Source organism: Centruroides sculpturatus, unplaced genomic scaffold (assembly GCF_000671375.1).
Source record: "Centruroides sculpturatus isolate CEXI.00-Female unplaced genomic scaffold, Cexi_2.0 scaffold88, whole genome shotgun sequence".
Taxonomy (NCBI): domain Eukaryota; kingdom Metazoa; phylum Arthropoda; class Arachnida; order Scorpiones; family Buthidae; genus Centruroides; species Centruroides sculpturatus.
In genome coordinates this window covers 243,483-252,821 of record NW_019384431.1, presented here as the reverse complement: position 1 = coordinate 252,821, position 9,339 = coordinate 243,483, and positions in this window count along the sequence as shown.

Below are 9,339 nucleotides of genomic sequence, written 5' to 3'. Positions count from 1 at the left end.
ATTTTATTTCATAAAGTAATCTAAATATTTTGGTTTAATTCTTTAATTTTTACTACATATGCTGAATTTAAATATCAAGAAATATTGCTTATGACTAAATATTGGATTTCCATACAATTTTTAACTCAAAATATGCACCAAAAATTTACAAAACATGCAAAAGTATGCATAATCTGGTAGTAATAATACTAATAAAAATATAAAAAATGTTCACAATACTGTAAAACCTTTTATTTTTATTTCTTAATTTACATTTATGATCTAAATCAACATTTTCTGGATTTTTATTCACAAATTTTATCTACAAAATACAGAAAATGCTGGTTTGTCATGCGTAAGTTTGACACTCTTGATTAGTAATTTCTAGTCATTAGTCTGTGATCTTCTAATATATTCTTTCTCATGCTAAATGAACGTTCTACGTCTCATGTAGTGCAGCCAAATTTCCGGGTGTGAACTGTCATAGGAAATCGGAATCGGCTGATATTTTTCCTGATAAACGGCGATTTATAGTAGCCATGATTTGATATCGTTTGCATAAAACACTTATACACACTTCTGAAAGTGTGTCAGCTTTTGTCTCAGATTTTAATTCCCTAAAAAATTCCAAATATGTTAAAACATATCTATATAGGTCCAATTATTATAAACTTGCAAAATATGATTAAACCTTGAAAATTATGCAAAAGTATGCTCTCTGAAATTTTAGGATATAACTTGGAGTTAGATAGATGACCTGCACAACTGTATTGCTAACAGGAAAAGTGTGATGTACAGGGGCATTACACTATTAATTTGAGGTGGAGAGCAAATATTTTACTTAGATTTAAAAAAATATTATTCATTGTAAATATTAAAAACAGTAATTGTATAGTTTACTTTTTTAAAACATGTAAATCATTATATATTTATTATCTATAATGTAAATATAACTAAAAAAATTATATATTAAGAACATTTTCGTAGTCTTGCAATCGTTAACATCAGTTTATATTAAATAATTATTGCGAAAATGAAATCGTGGACACTTGATGAGATTAATATGATAACAATCTTACTCGGATTCACTCAATGAAAGTAGAATAAGTAGTCAATATCAAATCTTGTTATGAATCTATATCAGGATTTTCTATTCTAATACATTTGCTTTTCAAATTACATTATTTTGTCTTTATTAATTTATCTATTATTTATTATATATTACATATCTGTTATAATTTTTATAAATATATTATTATCCCAACGTATAATAAATTAATAATAATCACATTTCTACTAAATAAACAGTGATGAGCCAATTAATAAATTTTTAAGTAATAAAGTGTAATTTTGAGAAAAAACTTTTAAATTTTAAAATAATAAAAACACCAATGATATTGATGAAATAATATTTTTCTAAAATAAAATAATCTGTATTAAATAAGCTGTATAAACTGTAAAATAAAATAAGCAGGGGTGGATTTAGAGTACCTCCTTTTGGGGCTTTTTTTCCGAGTAAAGCCAGGTAACTCAGGTAGTAAACACTTTTGTAAGGCATATTACTTCCTTTCTACACCTCTTCTAAAGATTTCTGGATCCGCTACTAATAATAAATGATGTAAAAATTGTTGTTCTTATTATACGATCAAATTCACTAAGGTATAAAATGAGTCTTAAAAGTGATATAAAGTATAAATTTGAGAATTTGGTAAATTTTAATAAAATGGAAATTTGATATATTATCATCCAAGCAATCACACTAATGTTAAATACATTGAAATTGTCATTTTATAATATTTTTATATTTGAAATTTTTAATCCGAAATAGCCGTGACCACGTTTTTCATTCGAGTTTTCGATTATCCGTGGTAGCATCGGTTCACATTACCTCGAATAATCGAGGTTCTACTGTATATATAACACAGAAAATTATTATATTATGTTTCTGAATGATAATAAAAATGAAGAAAAATGAGAATTAAAACAATGTAAAATGTCCTTATAACATTAATCGTAGTATAAAAATGCCTTGATAATTTTTAATTAATTCTTTTAAAAGATGAAAAAGGAATTTTTTTTCTTAATGCCAAACATTCAGTTAACGGGTTATAAACTGGAATAGAAATTTTTAAATGCAGGTATGAAATTTTTAACTGAAGATATTAAAAGATGCAACACTAAATCATTTTTCTGACATGAAACTTGATGGGTCATATTTATTTATGAGAGAAATCAGTCGATGATAGGAGACAATCAATCTGTTACGAAGTAATAAGATATTGGAATAACTTGAATATTAATATTGAAATATTAACATTTATTTTTATTCTCAAATAAAATTAAAATTAACATATTTTTTTATTTATACAAGGTTATTGTTATATTGAAATTTTTAAATGTATAAAATATTTTTAAAAATTAATTTTTAACATTAAGTATGAGATAACAGTAGACAAGTTTCTCCTGAAAAAATAAAAGTAAATAAATGTTTAGGATAATAATTTTTTTTCCATTTTTCTGATGTTCTTATCTGTTATATAACAACATATTATTAATATATGTCCGTCATTTAAGATTCAGTTTGATTACTGCATTAGTATTGTGACTACTGTAAAAGCATATTACGAATTATATTTATAGATCTATGATATTTAGTACATTAATATTATTTGTATTTTCTGATGGATAAGTAAGTTTGTGTTACTGATTAATATTTTTTTGATAACATGCTATTTATTGTAGTTATGTAGAAATAATATAGAATTTATCATGAAGAGTAAGTAATGTAAACAGTGCTTGATATATTAAAAACTATTTATATTACTTAATCTTTACTATTTTAATTTCTTGCGTATTATAATATGTATTTATCTCAAGATGATTTCTGCATATATTCTGATTTCAATTGTAATTTTAATAATTTATTTATTTATTATATCATTTAATTTCATCGTATTAAGCAGTGTGTATACTCAGTAAATATAAACGAAAGTTTATTTCAAAAATTTATATATTAAATTTAAATTAATAAATATCATATTATTTATAGGCAAAATAGTTTTAATATATATAAAATATTTTTTCCCTTAAGGAGTAGAAAGGATTTGAATCTCTCTTCGCTCTAAAATCACTAAGAGAATTAAGAATAAGTAAAAAAAAACTAAATAATTTAAGACATTCCAATACGACAATGATATGAATAAAAGAATATAAAAATAAAAAATTAAATAACTTCTAAAAAAGAATGAATCGAAGGCAAAACTCAGGACTCAATAAATACAACAAATAAATCATGAACAAAACTAAATAAGACAGAATAAACCATAATGATCCAGATAAAAAGGACAAGGCTAATTTTCTGCTAGACAAAATAAACAAAAGAGACTTCGAAATAATAATACAGATACAGCAAGACCAACAATGAAGAAAATCACAGACAACGAAATTTAAAGCGCTATGCAATTGTCGAATGACCTAGAAGATGCAGCAAAATCAGAATTAGTCAATAGAGTCTGTAATTATTCCAAATAACTACGCACAGATTAAATATTAAAAAAATAAATTTATAAGTTTTCATTATTTCCATAAGTAAAATTAACATATTGGTCTGAGTTCGATTAGAATAAAGGTTTAAAAGATATTAAATCCATAGTAAAGTATAATACGTTATAAATATAAACTACATAATAGAATAGAATATTTATTACTATATATGTATTAAATATTACTACATCTCTGCTAACATTTCTCTCATTACACAAGTGATGAATAAAAAGTTTAATTTAGCTTCTACTCATTATTTAATATTAATTTGATTAAGAGATTAAAAACAATATTTTTTTAAATATATTACATTTCTGAAAAAAAATTAGTAAATCTGCAACTTAGATATTAATATATTTATAATATTATTCATTATATATTTTAAATTAAATAAACTTTAAAATAAAAACCTAATATAATGGATCTAATCAACAAATTGCATCTGCATTGATAACAATGAAGCTTCATTGTAATTCAATGAATTAAAACCATTGAAGTAAATAGGAAAGAGGGTGTTTTTAAATTGTATAAATTAATTTTTTAATCTTACTTTTTAATATTTATTTTAAATAATCTGTGTTAAATTTTAAATTTTCTAATTGTTATTTTCAGTAATATAAAATATATTTGTAAAGCCATATATTTATTTATTATGATACTTGTATCTTACAAGTACAGTAATTACTTAACCTTTCTACGGTACAGTACATAATGTAATATGTATATACTGACCGTACTGCACATATATTACATTATGTTTATTTAATGCCTTTTATATGGTATATAAAGTAATATAATCTAATCTTTCTTAAATTCTCTTCCATCAGAAACAAAACTTATTATGACATAGTCACAATACCGAGCTACAATTTTTAATCATATTTTAAAGCATATTTTAATATGACACCGATAATTTAAGATCCAGAGCATATTTTATATGCTCTGGATCTTAAATTATCAGTGTCATGCCCCTGTACAACATACTTTTCCTAAGAACAACGGAGTCATGCCGGTTATCTATGTAACTACATTCTGGGAAGAATTTTTGAATTGAAATCACGTGTCTAGACCGGAAGTTAATCAGGGTCTCTTGCCCCCAAACTTTCCATATCCGGCCTCGACTTTCACAGTTCTCGAGATTAATGACAGACATGCAGACAAAGGACGACAGTAGAAATTTATGTCTACAATTTTTTTTCAAATTGTAGCACAATTTATTGAAAATTTGCATCTGAGCATTAAAAATAAATAAAAAAAGAATAATTATCTATTTAAACAAGAATATATAATTGACATTTTAATTCATATTTTTATTTTAAAGCTATGCTACAAAGTTATGCCAAAATTTAAATTTGCTACTTCTTACATCTTTTAAGAATTTAATTTCTTTTATCATGAAATATATTTGTTTAATTGTCTTTATAAACAAAATATTGACATTTCCATTTCTTTTAATAATTATTTTATAAATTTATTTGAATATCTCTGTTGTACCAAAGAAAAAAAAATCCCTGTTGAGATTGATGTAACTCGTAAACGTCAATATTTATTATTCAATTGATAAACGACTTGTTTATTGTAGCATTTCAGAGAATAAAATTAACTTTTTGTATTTTTATATTGCTTAATTAGAATATTCATTAATTATTTATACTCTTTCTAAAAAAATTCTGGTGATGGCATTGTTCGCTTCTTACTAAAGTGGATGTTCGAAATCAAAGATAACACCTTGGGAAAAATAACTTGTAAGTGTACACAATAGAGCATTAAATTGTATTATTTTCAAGAATGTAGTTGATTATTGTGTAATATACCGTACTTGAAAATTGCTTAGTACGGCACGTACTAAACAATTTTCATCTCTTCTAGTAAAGTATGAATTATTGTGAAAACTTATTAAATCATTAGAGATTTTAGAGATGTTAATTAATAAATCTTATTAATATTTAGCCATATTATTTGAAAATTATAGTGATTGTTTGTTAAAGGATTAAGACCAGCTTTATAGAAATAGAATACAAATTATAAAGCGAAAAAATACAGGTATACCTCACCTTAAGTCGGTAATTGGTTCCAGGAGAACGACTTAAGTCGAAAAACGACGTAAGTCGAATTTACTAGTCTCCAAATCTACTTGTCACTAGGCTAAACCATAAATTGCCAATTCCGGTTCTGTATTTTATTTATTAATGCATTTTTAATAATGTATGGTTAATAAGAATCTATTTTAAGCTTACAAACAAATAAATTTTAGGTTTTAATATAGTATAGAAAAAAGTAATCTAAATTTACGAATGCATGTACTGTAAATACAGTACATACTTGTAAATGTATATATTTTAATATGATTTTATGTGCTTTAAACATTTTTCTAGTGATATTACGACTTCAATATTTGTGGCGGACAGACGTAAAGTCGAATAAAATGACTTAAACTTGATTTTTATTTTTCCATATACTTTTTTGACAAACGACGTATAATCGGGAACGACGTAAGTCGAAAAACGACGTAAGTCGAAGTATACCTGTATAATAAATATAAATATATAACTAAATTACAGAGCAGAATTTTAAAAGTACAAAAATTTTCGAGCATTTCCAGTCCAAACAATCAAAATAAGCTTTAACGCCAACTCTCAGAGCAATTTATAATTAATTATATAGACTAAACAAATTTTAATTACTCATATTATCTACACTAAATGACAGAAAATCTAACTTATTCTAGTAAATATAATTTTGAATTATTAGGCAATATTGAACTCTATTATGAAGCTAGGACATCTCAATTAAATCATCATTAATCTCAATAATGTTTCGTTCTGTTATACTTTTAGCAGTTAACAAAGATTGTATTTATTTGATCTTCCAGGACTATAATTCTTAATTGTCACCAATGCAATAAAGTCTTAAATTCTACTCTTTTATTTAAATGACTCCCAAGATTTTTATATTTTTTTAAATCAGAGGACTNTTATTCGTTATTAACATTTATACTTTTTTTAAAACTCATCCCTAACCTCAAAATTAAGCTTTCTGCCATTTTATAATAATATAATATAAAAAAAAAAGTTTTAAAATAAAATATCATAACAGATAGCTCCACACACAGTTTTAAATGTTGCTGGGAGTTAAGCAACTCGTTGCTAGAATTGTTTATAAGTTCGAATATAAAGTGTAAAACATCGTACTGTACTGTACGTCATTTAAAAAATAATATATGACGATTGAGATCGAATTTCATTAATTCTAATTATTCATAAGTTCCTTAGGATATGTGAAATATTTTAAAAAGACTGATTGATGTAAGGATCAATAGATATTTTCAAGTAAATTATCAAATTTTATAACTCTCTCGATAAGACAGCTTCGAATCATATTTAAATATACCAAAATACATTTATTTAAATTTAATTTTACAACTTGTGAAATAATTTATAAAAATTTTCATTCATCAATGTCATGTTTGCAATTAACATATGACTTATTTAGTGATTTATTTACGATTCCTTTCAGTTTTTTAATAATTCTTTAGAGCCTGTTTTAATTCGATTTTCAGAATAAACTAATCGAAATTTTAAAACAAATTTTCATAATTAAATACAAATTAAAATTTACATAAAACGGAAACTAACTAAATTTAAATAAATGAAATAAATAAATATAATTTTATAAAATGATTAGACCTTATTGAAATAAATTAAAAATCTAAAAATTTTTAAATAATATATGTTTTAAGTTAATTCATGTTAGACTGCAGCATACGTAAATAAAGTTTATGTATCTTTCCTGTTATAAATAATAACATAATATGTTAAAATTTAAAAAGTTTAATGTATTTAAACTCTGTAGAGATTATTATAAACAAATTTACAATAATAGTTAAGTTAATATTATTAACTAAATTAATGTTAATTCAGTAGTTCTCAACCTTCTGAAGCTAGTGAAATATTCATAATTTTGTTGGAATATCAATAAGTATGAATGAAAAATGATAATCTGCATTTTTATATAAAAAATATACAAATAATATTAAAAAGTATAGAAACAATTAGCATTTTTTAAATTATTTTTTGAAATTTTGTCGCATCTCTACGAAAAGTCTATAGAAAGATCGGTATGTCATGGCATTTTTATATTAATTTTTGTATAAATTGATGTGGAAATTTTATAATAATAATAAAAATTATACATTATATAAACAAATTTTAATATATAATTTTTGTTATTATAAAAATTTTAATGGATTTTTACATTATTTTTTCCCTCGCTTCAATACTTCAAATCTATTTCGTTATTATATTATACAATAAAATATAATAATTTATTTAATAAATTTATATTCCAATTAAAATATATTTTCTCTTCAAATACTCTACAACCATCCCAAACAAAAATTTATTACAGTCATACGCAGAAAATATAACCATAACTGTTACTTTGGCCGTAATATTAATAACTTAAAATTAATTTTAAATATCTCACGGTATAATAAATATTAGAAACATGTAAAATTAAAGGTATCTGTTTAATTGAACCTATGAAGTCATAAAGTAAGAAGACTAAATTTGTGTACTGGCTTCTCAAAATTAAAGGAAAAGTCATAAAATAGTAATTTCCCTTGGTTCCCCGAAGGCATATCCAACCAAATTTGGCAGATGTGTGACTCAACATCTAACTTAATTGCAAACTTATAAAAACCTCGCATAAGAGAGAGGGCTATTTAATAAAGTTTAAATTTATTTAGATCAAGGCACAAGAGACAGTATCAAAAATGTTATATAATCCTCTCATCTAATCATTTTTAACGATAATTCAGGCTTTGCGCGATGTCGCGTGTAACACACAATTAATTGTTTTAAACAAGTTAAAAGTCTCTTTTATCCTATTCAAAAACAGTTTAGACAATGTTAGAAAATAGCGATAAAGGCCTTTTCTATTACATCATTCAGGAAACAATTTCATTGGTTATTCTTGAAGTTATTTATTGTTCAAAGAAGGTTTTTGATACTATGCTTTATCTTTCATTATGATGAAATTTTGATTTATTTATTCTACTCGCATTCTTGGAATTTTGCTTCTTTGGTCTAGACTGAAGTAAATCTCAAATATATGAAGATTTATTCTGTTTCCAACGTAATTTCCCTGTCTACACTATATCTTTATATAAATATTGTATTCAATTAATTGTTAATTTCGCATTATAACAGATTTGTTTATATAATTTATTAATTTTCGAAAGAAAATCTAAAAAACAAAAATCCGTCTGCATAATTACCTACTCAAACAATTATATGTTAATAATATTTATTCACTAAAACAGTAATAATATATTTAATATAGAGTTTATATATTTATAAATCTAATTAATTTTATTTAAATTTTTATATGTCTAGAATAATAATGTTTTATTAAACTATTTCGTGAGGAAGTGATACTTACAAAAAAATTTTAAAAAATTATGTAGTTAATAATTTAGATAATAAAATATCTAAATTAATTTAAATTAATAAAAAAACTGTTATTAATGACATTTTTTCGTTCGGCAATTTTAACGGTTTATTTGAATAAACAATAGATAATGTGTTACTTTGTGCAATATTAATTTTTTTAACTTTATTGTATTATATATGTTACCGCTAAAGCTCGAAATCCGTTAATGTGCGCATTACCTAGCTAATCTGCAGATTAACTAGGGTGATCCGTTAAAGCTGCGAAAATTATTCCATTTCTAAAATTACCTAGGTAATGTTCAGATTATCTAGGTAATCTGCAAATTACCTACTAGGCACTCGGTAAAGTGAAAATAAGATTTTT